The sequence below is a fragment of the Notothenia coriiceps genome, unplaced genomic scaffold, assembly GCF_000735185.1.
Source record: "Notothenia coriiceps isolate Sejong01 unplaced genomic scaffold, NC01 NC01_scaffold00024668, whole genome shotgun sequence".
NCBI classification, from domain to species: domain Eukaryota; kingdom Metazoa; phylum Chordata; class Actinopteri; order Perciformes; family Nototheniidae; genus Notothenia; species Notothenia coriiceps.
This window is the reverse complement of record NW_011357369.1, coordinates 3,899,733-3,915,541: the sequence shown is the minus strand read 5'-3', so window position 1 is coordinate 3,915,541 and position 15,809 is coordinate 3,899,733. Positions and strand designations below refer to the sequence as shown.

At 40.7% G+C, this 15,809-nt stretch overlaps 1 long non-coding RNA gene across 1 annotated transcript; it reads right to left on the bottom strand.

Moving 5' to 3' along the window:
• Positions 1-5,144: 5,144 nt before the first annotated feature.
• Positions 5,145-9,344, bottom strand: LOC104955617 (uncharacterized). The gene is made up of 3 exons (XR_799470.1): positions 8,954-9,344; positions 6,001-6,171; positions 5,145-5,226 (listed from the first exon to the last, which is right to left on the bottom strand). It is a non-coding gene; the product is annotated as an uncharacterized lncRNA (long non-coding RNA).
• Positions 9,345-15,809: the final 6,465 nt, after the last annotated feature.

Genomic DNA, 15,809 nt, shown 5'->3' with positions numbered 1-15,809 from the left:
GTTGTTTGTGATTCACATGTACATTTCTAAGGCTTATTTCTTGATTCTCTTCCATACTATAAAATCGAAATAAATTAACCGGACTAAATACATGTATTAGAATTAAAGGATTATATAGGCCTATGTCTTTATCATATTGCAACAGTACTTGATCTTAATGAAGAGAAATAAAAGACGTATCAACAATTCCCATTCATCTGTAAACACACCTATACCTCACACATATCTGACTAAGGTTATAGCAGAGATAAGTGATTGGATTTATTTAGACACATTTGGATACGTTTTCTTTGATCTTGCACTTATAAACAGCATCAATCCTGCGGAATAAAAAAAAGTGTTTTTGTTTGTGTTTTGTTTGGGAGATAATTGTTGGGGTTCCCCCTCCTCTACTCTGAGATCAGCCTGTGTGAGTGGGTATATTGCATGCTTCAACTCCTCTTCTTCGACACCTTTTACCTTTGACATTTAGGCCAACACCCCACACACTCTTCCTTCAGCGGATGCTCCACGCGAGGGGCCGCAGTGAAACAAACAGTCCCCAGCTAAAGAGGATTTCCCCTAGTGATGTTATGTACACATGTTCTGTGTGTGTCTGTGTGTGTCTTTGTGTGTGTGTGTCTGTCTGTCTGTCTGTCCACTTCCAGGGGACTCCCAGTGTTGCAGACTGAGGGGGAAGAACAGTCAGACAGTATAAATCTAAATAGCAAATCATCACAAGTGTGTGTGTGTGTGTGTGCGTGTGTGTGTGTGTGTGTGTGTGTGTGTGTGTGTGTGTGTGTGTGTGTGTGTGTGTGTGTGAGAGAGAGTTTGTGTGTGCAGGTGCGTGGACTCAGGTGCCCTTCATTTCAGTCTAATCCAGGAAGTAAGTCAGCAGGAGTGGAAGGCAGCAGGAAGCCCCGTTCACTTCTTACTTCCTGCATCTTACTGTTCTTTAGAGCAGGTGTGATCAACACATCCTGATTTCTCAGTGGATACACCCCTTTTTCACAGCAGACTCAGCAGACTCAGCATGGTTGGAAAGACACAGGTGTTACTAAAATCATTAACATTAATAGCATCATTCTATTCAAGTGTTAGACAGCATGAACAAAAAAAACAGGACCCTTGAACTGAAGCAGCTAAATGGAATTCAGCAATAATGAATATCATTTACACCTGGATTTTAAAACTGTCAAATTAAACAATCTTCTCGTTCTGTGAAAAAACCCTAATGTTTCTGTAAACCCGCAGGTTTCTATTCACATGTAAACATTTGGATATCATCAGTCTGAAAGGGGTCATTTTACATTTCTGAATGGATTAGAATACACTTTGAATGTGTGTGTGTGCTGGTGCATATATATTTGTGTGTGTATGTTCTAATGGGGCCTCTAATTAAGACTGGGGGTATTTGCTATCTGTCAACACTGATCGATTGGCCAGGAGACTGACAGCTCACTGTGTATGTGTGCGCACATTTCAGTTTGAGTGTGTGTGTTTCAAGCTTCGAGCAGACCAATCGGCCTCGTGGTGGGGTTATTTTACTTGTCACTCAGAGATGTCACTGTCGTAGAAATAAGAAAAGCACATGTTAATTTGCACACACAGTACACAAATGCAGGCATAAACACTCCACTGCAAATTGATGTAAATGGTATTTTCCTACACACACAAAAACAATGTTTAAGTGCACTTTCTGGTTATTATTTCTCCCCAAAGGCGCTTGTTTTGTCTGATTCCTAACATCTCTGTTTTATTATAAAGGATACATATGTATTTTTTGTTATTCCCATCATACATTTATGTGGAGACCGTTTAACACTGTGTACTCCAACACCATGTTACCCCCCCAGAACACACACACACGCGCACACACACACACACACACACACACACACACACACACACACACACACACACACACACACACACACACACAGAGAGAGCTGTTCACACTTTCACTACAAGAAACTATCCATCACCTGTGTGTTGGAGAGAGACCTGTGTGTTGGAGAGAGAGCCTATGTGTGTGTGTGTGTGTGTGTGTGTGTGTGTGTGTGTGTGTGTGTGTGTATGTGTGTGTGTGTGTGTGTTAGTGCTCACGCTGTTGCGCAGGAGGACGAGTGAGTGATGGCAGTGACAGTATAGACGGCATGTGCTGTGAAATGTCACCGTGGCGATCGATGGTGTTTAACGAGGCTGGAGGCTGATCTGGACCTCATGCTAACATGAAGCTGTCCTCGCTTCACTCTTCCTCCCCCTACTCACCCTCCTAATCCCCCTCTAGTCTCTGAGAGAGCCCAAAGGGTCCCTCGGGAGAGTGGTGAGGCCTTTTACCTGTTAAGAGGCTTTTGTGTCTGACCAGCCAGTCACACGTGTTGTGAATAAAATCTACTCAAATTGTGTTACTTTTAAAAAGTCTTGAGACAATGTAATTTCTTTGCATTTTGCATTTTGTGTGAAAGTCGTTTAATTATTTTTAAAAAACAACAACAATCAAAACACATGACACAGTCGAGCAGAATAATCCGAACTAGTTTATGATTTCAAAGTGCTGAACAGAAAATCCAGTGAACCAAAGAGAAAGAAAAAAAAATATCGAACAGGAAACTCAAACCAAAGAGGGACATTGAAAAAAACAGCAACTTTTTTTGTTTTTTTGTTTCTCTTCTTCAAAAAACAATGCACAACTCGTACCACAATATTTGAAAAAGCTAAAAACACTCCAAAATATTAGTTTTGTATATATATATATTTATATATATTTATATCTATATAATTTGCTTTTTTCATATTTCAAACTGCTGCCGTGAGTGCGAGTGGGTGGAGGAGGCCCAGGGAAATCCCCATAGAGCTGCAGTCTGACAAACACAGGTTGAGCCGAGGCTATGACAGCTCTTGACAGCTCTTGACAGTTTATAACACCATGCATATGATCCTGGCTTCTCTAAGCGTACGCACAAAGACAGTATGCCACCATGTCCTCCACAATCTCACACGGCCTCCACAATAGAAACAAATAGAAAAAAGAGCATGACTGCGGAATGTTTCACCCCCGGACATACAGCTATCTGTCGAGCACCCTCCTCCCCCCGACTCTCCCTCCAGGGGAGCAGGTAGGGTGTGTGTCTGTGCTTCTAGCCCTTCTCAGGGTGTAAGTGCTTTAAAAGCCAGTTTCTGTCAATGTTCATTGCTCCATACTCCTACTCGACCTATGAATCCAAAATGAGTTAATACAAAAAAAAAACATACTAGAGCAAGTTCAAGTCTGGGTGACTCAGTCATCAATCGTTAGTGCACAGTATCTCCTCTGCTGCTAAAGCCAGGCGGAGGCTGTCTTTATTTATTTTAACTACTGACAGTACAGGACAAGTCTTTGCATTAAAATAATTTAGAGTTTGAAATTAAATCTCTCCTCCTCGTCGTCCTTTTAGGGAGTGAGATAGCACTTAAGAAATTGCACTTGGAATCAAGGACCTAACTCAACCGCCTCTTCCATGTGTGAAATATCTGCTTTATGATGTTTCCGCGTCTCTAGGCTGACCTCTGACATTTCAGTACATTTTCTTACGAAAATTCCCTACTCCTTCTTTCTGCAGAAAGGAACTAGAATACACAGCAACTTGTGTTTCACTGGGACATCTTAAGCTTTGAAAACATTCAAACACAGCGACATCACCCCTTCCTTCTTTACTTAAAAAAGAAGTTCTCATACTAGATGAGTCAGGCCAAAACACATATAAACCCTTAACCTTCTTTCTTTTTAGCTGGATGAGTTACCACCCAGACAGACAGACAGAGGACAGTAAAAAGTCATTTTTCTGTCGTCCATCTCAGCCTTGTCATCCTCCCCCACATGAGAAAAGCAGGAGGATCAAAGAAAAACTAGTAAAGCGTTCGAGTAATTGTCTTTCATACTGGTGAAAAGCGTTTAGTTGGTTGTCCGTTCGAGTGAAAGGCGTTCTTGATTGTTTTTTTTTGTTGTGTGAAAAGCATTTTTTTGGCTCTCTGCTCTGCATCAGTCAGAGGTGAGCGAGTCTCTCTCTGGACGTGTGCGTGCTCCTGGGGGGGGGAGGCTTGAACAGGGCGTGATGTGTGTTTTCTCTCCGTATGGTCGACCCGCGCCGTCAGTAGGGCAGAGTGTCCAGGAACCTGTCAATCAACGGAGGGGGCTGTACGAGGTCTTCCAGCTTCAGGTAGAAGATTCGTTGAAGGCCCTGGGTCCTCTGGGAACGGAGCTCTGCCCTTAAACTGAGAATACGACTCAGGGGGGGGACAGCCTTGGACGAGGAGGAAGAAGGCCCGCAGCCCAGGTGGTCTCGGAGACAACACATCACTCTATTCTGCAGCTCCTCCACCCGCTTTGAGTCCTTCAGACCTGGAACTTGCTCTGTGGAAAGGAAGAAAGTGAGACGTGAGGAAAATAATACATTAAACAGGAAAAATAACATTCTCGGAAAAAATACAAATACACACACACATGCGTCAGAGCTCATTCAGCTGACAGAGCATTAGCTACATCCTTTATATTGAATTGCACCTCATTAGCTTGTATGGCTAATGTTCTTAACAGGCCTTAACTTGTCTCACTCACTACAGATCAATACACAGTCTAACCTAATAAGACCCCTTTACACTGTGAACACACACACACACACACACACACACACACACACACACACACACACACACACACACACACACACACACACACACACACACACACACACACACACACTTTTTTCACCTCTCATGATGTTAAAGATGTCCACACTAACCTGTATGCACTCTTTCTGCCAATAACAAGCACCCTTATCCTAAGAAGAACCTGTAAAACCACTTGGTGCTTTACATTTGGCATGCCTAGTCATCACTCAGTAATACCCACACCCATGCTCACAAGTACGCATCCCCTCACACACTCAACAATACAAATATAATTGTATCCAGAGCGTCTTTACTTTCATTCCCTTGCAGAAAAATCTTGAAACCTTCCATACACTCCAAAACCACCATCAGCTTGCCTTTATTACACTTGCATGCAAGCAGATGTGTATTTGTGTGTGTGTTTGTGTATGAGTGTAAGCAAGAGGACAGACAACCCAAGCAGAGTCAGACACAGGTGGTGCAGCATAGTGAGGCGAAGGGAAACAGTCTCTAACCTCGAGGTGTGCATTTCAACTGGACAAACTGCAGCTGTTCCAATAACTGTGCGCGCTTGTTCATTGTCAGAATGCCATAGATCTAACAAATGAAAACATGAAGTTGCAAACATAAATACAAAAACAGAGGATGTTGTTTGTTGTCAGTGAATTTTGAGTTTGAATTCAGTGGTCTCACACAAGGAGTAAAGTGATTTATATACTGCACCCTTACATCACAGATACCATTTGCTATAGTTTATCCTTTTGAATGTTTTATCATCTATTTAATTTATCCAGGAGATACATTAAATTATGTTATAATATTAATTTGACAGGTTTAGTGTAAAATAATATACACATATAACAAGTGAAACATATAAACATAATTTGGCCTGAATTAGTCAAAGGCTTTTGAAGACCTTGTTGAGTCATTAGAAGGATTATTGAAATGTCAATTCAGTCGGCATGGCGAGCCACCCAAACAACCACACACACACACACACACACACACACACACACACACACACACACACACACACACACACACACACACACACGAGCTGAAACTCTCGCTCACAAAGATCAGATCAACAGCATGTTCATACAACTTTATGATCTGCTTATGAATTTAGACAGCCGTTAGAAATAGTTAAATTCTGATGTAGCCTAACCCTTAAATTGAGCATATTTTGGGGGGCCGTTTTTCTATTTTTCCTTAAAACAGAAGAAATCAAACATACCTATCACACCACAATAAGTGCTGAAATACAAACCCGAGCCACACCAGAAAATATATAAGGACGTGAAAGAAAGAAGAAAAAGAAAGAAAGAAGAACGAATGAAGGAAGGCTATACGGACGGGATGTGTCTGTACCTGATGGAAAAGCTTCGCGCTGAATGGTGCTGAGTGTCCGGGGGTGAAGGGTGGCGTGGCTGCGGCCGGGACAGGGTTCCTGGAGCGGGGAGGACTCGGCGGGCGTCGCACAGGAAGTGTCCGATCGCCGCGGCTCCAACCTCGGCTGGGCGCGCTCTTCCGAACCTGTGTCTGGAGGAGAGATGTCTGGGTCAGTGATGTGGCGGCAGGCGGAAAAACGGTACCGTCCTCTCCATTCAGCGCCAATAATAAAGCAGCAATACACACTCAATATTTAGAAACATGCATTGATCGATCTTTTACAGATTTTTTTCAAAAGGCACTGCTTTCCAAAACTTCGTTTACCGAATTTCTTCTAAAGTGGGTTGGTCTTCACACAGTATTACAGCCCAGAAAAAAAGTTGTCTATTGTTTAAATACAATAAGAAACAAAAAAATGTTTACACACTAAATTAAAAAGAAATACAACGTTTGAAAGTTAAAGTCAGAAAATCCGATGAAACGCAACAGAAAGATGACAGGGGGTGCAAACCTCTGTGCGAGAACAAGATGCCATTCACAGAAAAAGAAGATCATTGCATTATACAAGTAAATCCATTTTAAACAAAGCAAACGCAATACTTACACATTCAAATTAAACACAGAACAATTTGTCATTAAGTATGACACTGAATCTATATTGCAAAGAAAATAATATGAACCACAACTGAGGACCTTTAGCTCATTTCAAGACTTACACTTACGTGGGCGACAAGTTTCATTCTAAGCTGTGCTCCAGTATTATTATAATCTAAATGTTGCGTTTCGAAAGACAGCTTCAACAGTAAACTTATAGAAATACAGACCTACAAAAGTGAGAACTTTTATAAAATCAGCCTCGAAGCCATCGCTTTTCTTGCCTCTGATCACTGCCGTATTCGCCTGCTCAGGGTTCATCCAGAGGCAGAGAGAAACCAAGAAATGTTGGAGAGTCGGACCTGAAACCAAACCAGCCTGTGCGCCGTGCGCCTCCAACTCCCTCACTGCAGCGAGACGCACTTTGGCAGACGGATTTCAAGTCCCATAGCGCCCCCTTTCTGTCACACACTCTCTTAAATACACAAGCTCTCTCTCTGCCGGACACACATACCCTCAGGGATAAGATAGACCACTCCACATCCTGGTGTGCATCTCAGTACTGTCTGTTTACAAGCCACAGCCCCCATAACCGACTCTCAGGGCAACAGACAGGCACCTGCAGCCTGCTGTCATTTCTTATCTTTGTGTCAACACATCAAACTCTTCCACTTTTCTCCAAACTCTTACAGAACAATTCTGAAAGAAAACATTAGGTCTGAAGTTGAACTCTTTCCTTGGTCAGGATGTGGTTTTATACAAATGTGATGCTGCACAGAACCTGCACATTATGTTGAAATAAAGAAAGTCAAACCAGAGTAAACAAACACACAAATACGTGTGGAATCAATTTGAGTGCTTAAAAAACTATTTGGTTCTGGCAGTAGTAGAAATAAGATAGTCCTTGATGCAAGACAAAATAGTCATTCTTTCATAAGCTTCTGAAGTGAAGGTTGTAACTGTGCGTAAATGGGCTCTTATCACATCCTCCGAGGAGGGTTAAGAGAGGGAAAACTCACTTAAAAGGGGGGGAATTATTTTCTCCTGCAAAGTGAGACATTCAGTCCGTTTTTTCTCTCTAAATTAGCAAACGGATCCCCTTTCTCTTCTTCTCAGGCCGAGCTGGTCGGTGGGGCTCTGGCCCCGCGCGCACCGGTAACCAAGTGAACGACATAAGAGCTGTAAAGCACGCGCCCCGGAGCGCCGGTAGCCCCCGGTAGCCCCTCACACCAATAACCCTGGACAGCGCGAAGCTTCCAGCAAACAGACAGAGAAAAGAGAGGACATAAAGGAGAGACCAGAGAAATATGTGAGTACTGTAAATCTGCCCTGAGAGGGAGCCTGTCAGAATCCCCGCGTGCGTAAACCTGAGTGTGTGAAATAGATAAAGAACACAACAGAGAACAAGGAAAGGAAAAACCACTAAGTTACTCAGGAACCTTAACTCAGTAGTTACTCGCCACACAGAGATAGCCTGAAGCTTGCAGCTGCTTTGAACTAGGTGTCTTTGTTGCCATCAGATGTTTCTAGGAAATTATTCAGAGGGCTTCTGACATTTGACGTGGCTAATTGTTTTCTTCCTGCAATCAATGAAGGACACAGAGGAGAGCCCTTGTCCCCACAGAGACAGCAGACAGCTGACATTAGAGACATTTGCCAACACTCAGGCGACAGCTCAGACTCTGTGACTGTTTGGAAAAAATTACCTTTCATGTTGAGCTTTCATCCTAAAAACCAAGCCAGCGTTAATAATGATAATGCTGTATAGACTTTATTTTTGAAACATTATAATGCTCATGGTCTATCTATCAGTGTCACAAAGACAAACACACACATATCTCACAACACACCATGTAAATAACTCCTTTAGACCTTCAGCATAACCCCTCAGAAAATAAAAAAATCAGAGAGCTTTAACTCTCCTGCCTGAATGTAGGTTACTCTTCTCCCCTCAGACCATTAGTGCGTCTGACTCCACTATTCATTGTGTGAGTGAGAGGCATCTAATTTCCATGACAACCAGAAAGGATATGATACTTTCCCACTGCAAATTAAATTCAAATCCAGCTTCATTTAGCTCTTTGGACATACGGCACAGGATCAGGCGATATTATGAATAGCGTGTTGAAGTTGGACATATCAACAGGTTAGACGCACAAAGTTGGGAGAAACAGACAGAGGGTGATATTAAAGGGAAGATTCAGCTTGACATTTAGGATTTAGGAAATAAAAGCATGCGGACACATTTATAATCCATCTTTTTTGTTTTAAAGTCTGGCAGTCAAAAGCGCTACGGCAGAATATCAGACTTTCATTCATTCATTCCGAGTTTACTTACTGGTTTGCTGTAGCGGTTCCGTCTTTACATGTGGTAATAACCTTGCATGAAGTATCCTATTTCCATCCAGAATAATCACCAAGAGTCGAAGAGATGTTGAGAAAAATATACATGTAAAAAAAAATCTCTTTCTCGTAATATTGTAGAAGATCAGGATTCATCGGCGACAAAAAAAGTTTCTTCTTATTACCTTATTTAAAGTAAACTTACCAAAAAGTAGAAAAAAATGAAAGAGAACATTACACAATCAAAATCTCCCGGGTGTAAAGGAGTGTGTCTGCGTCCGCTCCCGTGAGTCTGTCAGTGCTGATGGTGTGCTTTGCAAAGTGTGGAGTTGTAACGCGGGTTTGTTTATGTGCGCCGTCTGAGTGGAGAAAGTCAAATAGTGCATTTATGTGGGCTCTGCCTCCACACTGGTATGCGCTACGTCAATGTGACGCCATGGGAGAGGTGACGTCACTCGGCGCCCTCTCTCTCCCTCGCTCTCATACTGTACCAGACACATAAGCCCTGCCAGAAAGAGAGAGAGAGAGAGAGAGAGAAAGGGAGAGGAGTGAACGATAGAGAGAGGCGGTTGGTTTGATGGTTGCAGCGGATGATGCAGAGAGGGGTCCACCATGCGAGCTTGCAGTCCTTGTGCATTTGCCCAAATGCCATTTGTATCAATAAAACGGAAGATTAATTTAAAGAGCTTAAAAAAATACCTTCATATTATTTATCAGTGAGAAGTATTTATCTAAACGTTCACTTAACATGATCCAAATCACATAAAGAAGCGATAAACTTCCTTTGAGAAATATAAGAATATTTGTGGAGTATACTTCTATTACTTTATATGGTCATTTTTATTTTCTAAATGTAGGCCTGCCACTACGTAGTTTTTTTTTTTTACCATGATACACTTATCTGTTATTTGTTTTTACTTATTGTTGGTTTATATTAATAACATGTGCTTACTTAAAAAAATGTAATATGTAAGTCTATTCTCTTCACTTTATCTGCACTATACATCTGCCGTATATCTGCCATTGTCAGATAAATAAAGGTACTCTGATTATGAAAAAGAATCAACTAATACTTAACTATATTGCATACTTATTGTACTTTTCATTTCATGCAACATCAGCCATAGTTATTTATGGTTGTATTTCAGCCTGTCTGAGAGGATGTTCAATATTGACTCTGTGCCTTTAATCATTAATAAGCCAATAATAATAATAATGATCTGTCATGTTCTCTTGTCATGACACTGAAAACCTGCAACTGTCAATTAAATCAACTGACAGGATATCTACATTTCTTTTTTCTAGCTGTTTTGAGAACCTTCTTTAACTCCTATTATTTCAAATCCCCACCCTCACATGTAATTTAGTCGATTATCAGGGCTTATGTTATTTTGTAAAGTGGATTTATGTATTTAGAAAATTCTCAAAACAAATCAAATTATTTCAGTAATCTCGTTGAAATAAAATAACAGTGTCCGCTTTGTTCTGTCATAACATTGACACTTATTTAAAGAACAATTCTGATAAGGGAAGTTACAGCGGGATACATTTTTATCTAAGAAATTACATTGTGGGGCTGTCAATAAAACAGAGTTAAAAGTGGGCTTTTGTAATAAAAAATATCTACTGGAACAATTAATATTTATTTAAAAAAAGGATTTAACCCATGCTTGAGGAAAATTGTTAGAACAAATCACATGTGGCTCAATTTTACCCTGGGGCCATTGCAACATGTATATTATAGTTAATCTAATGCAGCTACATGTCGTCAATAGTGAGGAAATACTATCACTAACCAGATTAAGAACACTATAGAGGTGGACAGGATATGAGAGGAGGAATAATCCTTCAATCGTGCTCAGCTACCTCAAAATTAAAAAAGTGCCTCCGGAGCTGCGAGGAACAATAAATCACAAGAGCCAATCAGGAAGCGCGTATTGTCCGGTCAGCGTCCCAATTCTGACCAATGACGAGCCCCGGGGGGCGGGGGAAGGCTTGACGCACTGAGGCTCGTGATTGACGCAAGCCTTGTTACTAAATTTAGCATCACGGAGGCAGTGAGATAGCAGAGAGCCCATTCATTGTACCGACTATTTTAGCGGTGTGATTGTGATCCAGCCAAGCCAAATATAGTCGTAGACAGGTATTTTTAGTCGTACAGCGTGTCCCCGCTAAAAGCGACCTGGGCAATATAGGATACCTGTTGTAATGAGACACAATCAGCACACTTAGTGTTATTTATGTTATTAAGTAAGTAAGAGATTGTTTTACAGTCAGCTGATATAGCCGTCATACCCAGGGAGAAACAACTGTAGAGGGGATCTCCCTGCTGCTCTCAGCTTCTCTGTCTAGCCCATGGATGGTCTAGCCGGGGATGAGCGGGGAATAAAAAGTTCGTAGTCCGAAGATATAACCTTTGGTTCATCAAACAGACACACACTACAGGCTTGCAATCTTCGCATAGCAGCGATGCTTCTTCCACACCAGCTGAGGCTTTTTTTTAGCTGAGACTGACAGAACATTACTGTTGTCAAAATACAACGCTGCTGCAGGAGAAGTCGCTTTTATGACTGAAGGTAAAAAATAGCAGAAAGCATCTTCATGGTATAGCTTAATGTGAAACGGTCTGCCCTAGGAAGCCCCTCTCCATGTTAGACACATCCCCTCTACAGATAAGAAAGGCATACATGTGCTTTTGCATGTGCTTTTCAGAGAAAACCTTTAAAAATGTTTAAGTACCCCAAACTCTCCCCATTTATCACATTTAAGTATGCAGTGAATTAGCAGAGGATTCAACATTCCAGTCATGCTCAGTTTGTCTATGAAGATTGAGTGGTGATAAAAGCTGCAGAACACTGGTCAGTGCCAGGATCAGCTGCAGGGCTTGCACATCACATGCCACCAGGGCTCAGCTAAAACAAAAACAGTGCGTGGATTTAAAAATGTGATTCAACTTAAAAATCCCCTCTTCAATTCCAATCATCACACTTGTTCAAACAGTTGTTAATAATTTTTTGTATTGTTTCTTCCATCAAAATGGGGGTGAACTCTGCGGTTGAGTGGGTGAACATTACACCTATTCAGTGGCGGCCGGCCAATAGGGGCGCCGCACCACCTCTTCCCACATTCAAACAAAATATATATATAGGCCTATATTTAAAAAAAACAAAAACATTTTTATTTTTTTTATTTGTTAATGAACAAGGTAAATATTATATAATTGGTATCAGTAAAATGTATAATCTACAATAAAATTGTGTTACAATGTCTAAAGTTACTGATAAGTCACAAGTTTCCTCCCTGGCCTTGCCCGTGTATCATTACCCTCTCTCGTCTGGGCGCTAAGAGAGGAGCCCTCAACCAGTGCAGCAGCAGCCACTAGCAGCTGACTGCTATCTGTAAACTATGCCTCCGAAACATAATTTCAGCCAATCAGCGTCGTCAAATCTGATGATCACCGGGCGCCAATGTCAGCGCCCGGTGCAGGGTTATTGGTGTAAAACTCTCGCGAGAGTTTGCGAGTCACGTGGCTGAATGTTTACGTTTGACAGGCAGCCTTTCAGTTACGATCGTTAACATCAGTGGGCCACAGCAAATGATGGTGAGAAGCTAAACTATCTATTAATTATGTCAATTAAAGGGAGTGTGATTGTAACTGTTTGTGTGACTAGCTGGATGCAAACAGGTAAACGCTGTCTTTTGTTTCCCATGCTTGCTCTTCAAACAGCCGGGGACAGATACTATGTGCCCGTGATAAATAAACATACACACACACACACACACACACACACACACACACACACACACACACACACACACACACACACACACACACACACACACATTATTGTATATAGTTGAGCTTTGACAGCATCCATCAAACTGGGTTTTTTGCCTTAATGGTCTGTTTTTCTAATATTTCTGTGTTTCTGAACCATGTCTGTGTCTGCATATAATGTTCGTATTTAGTCTCCTGATTTTAAATGGGAATTAAATAATTTGAGTGTTCCCAAAGAACCGGTGTTCTGCAGTTTGTGTGGGCCTACTGTACTGTTGAACAGTATACTGTAGAAACTATGTCCAGGACAAGGTATTTGGAAGTTTTGGAAGATTCATAGCTAACCACACTGAAGATTATGGAGGTATTGATCAGTCTTCTCATATCTCTAACATCACCAGAAGTCATAATTTAAGGGTTCATTTCTCAAAATGTTCCCCGTGTGGTTTATTCACTATTACAATAGCCCCACCTAAAATAATTTCCACCAGCCGCCCCTGCTATCATGATAATCCAGGCATTATTATCAATTATGTTCAGCTCTGATGGGGTTTTTATCGGTTTGTCATCATGTGCAAGTTTTCAATACACTCAATTGTTGATGAAGTTTATTTCAGTCCAACTCCATGGTTTATAAGTTCAAAAACATATCCTATCGGCATAGATTAATAGTTCTTCTTCATGCCCTGTTCTGTTCACCCTCTTGTGAGATTTAAAGCAATGTCTGGGTCATCCAGGGTTAGTCTTTATGAATTATGAATTAAATTATTATATACAAGCATGCTTTGATCTAAGTGTGTCACAATGTACTTACAATAACTCATTTACAAATAAAACAAATAAACATTATAAAATGGTGTAGGCTTATGTTTGGTCGGGTGGACTTTTCATTTGGTTTGCAGGTCATGTGGTTACCTTTTCACTCTCCATAAGTGTAATATTACTTTTTGTAAAGTTATGGTTAAAAGGACTACCCCGATTGTATTTTCAGTGTTATTAATTTGCAATAACAAAACAAGGCTAAATATGAATTTTGCAAATGGAATTATTACTTGTTCTCTCCTTCTTGTAAATAGATACTGCATCTTAAAAAATGTGGGGGTTTCTAATCGTCTCCTGTCTTCTACCTGTCTTTGTGTTTCCTCTCTCTTTCCTGGCTGGTCAGGATATCGGATGCCTCGGCTGTGACCTCACCATGGTGACGTGTAATCCAGATTAACCTGCTCCCTTTTTTCTGCCAGACATGGAAGTGATTAGAGATTATGACCGTGTCCTTTTTATAGAATTGGACGTGTGTGTAATCAACTGCGTCCACCAACATCCCGTGTCAGGTGACTCATTCACAACCACAGCTACATACACAAGCACTTGTTGTCACCATGCAAGACATGTTTAGATTTATATTAATTTCCTTTGTGTCTTAATCTACCCTTACCGTAACCAATGAAAATTTTAGCCCAAAATATAGATAAGCCAAAATCAGAAGGACATTCTTTATACCTTCCACAAGTTAATACATATAAATCTATTTACCATACACTTCATCCTCTGTAACCTTTTTATTTGTCCTTGCAATGTCATTCATGCAATATTATTGTAACATGCTGCATGTATTCTTCCACCATGCAGTTTAACACTGTACATTCTAATTAGTTAACCTCACTTGAAAAATAAATGCAAACTGATTGCCTTAAAAACAAATAAAAAGGTACTTGTCTGACCTCAGTGAGGTGTACATTGTCTGTTTTACTTACAAATTCTTATTTAGTGTAGTACCTACATGTGAGTACTTAACAATTGACTATAAAGGTTACTCTTCACTTTGTACAGATTACTCAGAATTACTACTTCCTACAAGTATTTAATTTTATGCGAGATATACTGTGTGAATGAATGAATCAAACATTAATTTAAATTTGGGTAACTTGACATTTTCCTGTACTTTAATAACTTAAGTGCTTTAAACATTTATTAAACATTAACCAAATCTCCTAAAATGTTGCTATTTATAGTTGCACATAACAAATCAAAGGATAGACACAGTTCAAAGTTCAACTATATGCCTTTTATTGTTTTTCCTTCAATAAAAAATGACATCATCGTCCACAATAGTCAGCTGTTTTCATGGAATCTTGTTCTTGCACCCATCAGTCTATTGCAATTAAGTTGAAAGTGTTTTTAGTGTGATCAGGGAAGTCAAGTTGTAAAGCTTTTGACAACCCCCAAAAAAGGAAATTTCTGTAGATCACCATTACAATACCTGATTCAACATTGATCGATGGCAGTGGACACTGGGTCATGGTGGAAATGGAGAGAAGCTCATCATCACTGATAACAGACAGCACCTTAGTACTCTTGCCTCATCGCGGCCAGAGTCCTCTGTAAAAATCAAATCACATTACATCAGGGAAACATTGATAGTCATGATTAATCGTCACTGTGTCATAATCTGTCCTGACACCACTGCCTTCCAGCTTGCACATTAGATTTTAACTTAAAATATAACGGCAGAAATGTTTGAACACTTAGGTGTCCAATAAAGCAGATTAAATGAATAATCTACACAAAACATCTTCTTTGCTCTCCTCATTAGTGCAAAGTAACTGAGTAGATTTGCTCTGCATAATGAGTACTTTTACTTTTGGTACTCTAACTATATTTTGATGCATGCTATTACTTTTATACTTTTACTTGAGTAACACTTTGATTGCAGGATTATAACTTGTATCAAAGTATTCCTACACTCTGGTACTTCTACTTTTACCCAAGTACACGATCTGAGTAGGCCTACTTCTTTCACATCTGCAAATGTACTCAGGGCCGTTCCTCCCTACAGGCCGATCAGGGCCGGCCCTAGACTTTTGGGGGCCCTAAGCGAGCTTTGGCTTGGGGGCCCCCCTAACTCTAGCGCGTTCCTACTACACACAATACGGAACCAACTTTTGTCTTATGATGTTAGCATAAGCACACATATTGTATAAATAAGCATGTAAACACCGTGGACCTAACCTCCTCTAGGGGGGTCCTCACCTCCTCTAAGGGGGTCCTCACCTCCTCTAGGGGGGTCCGGGGG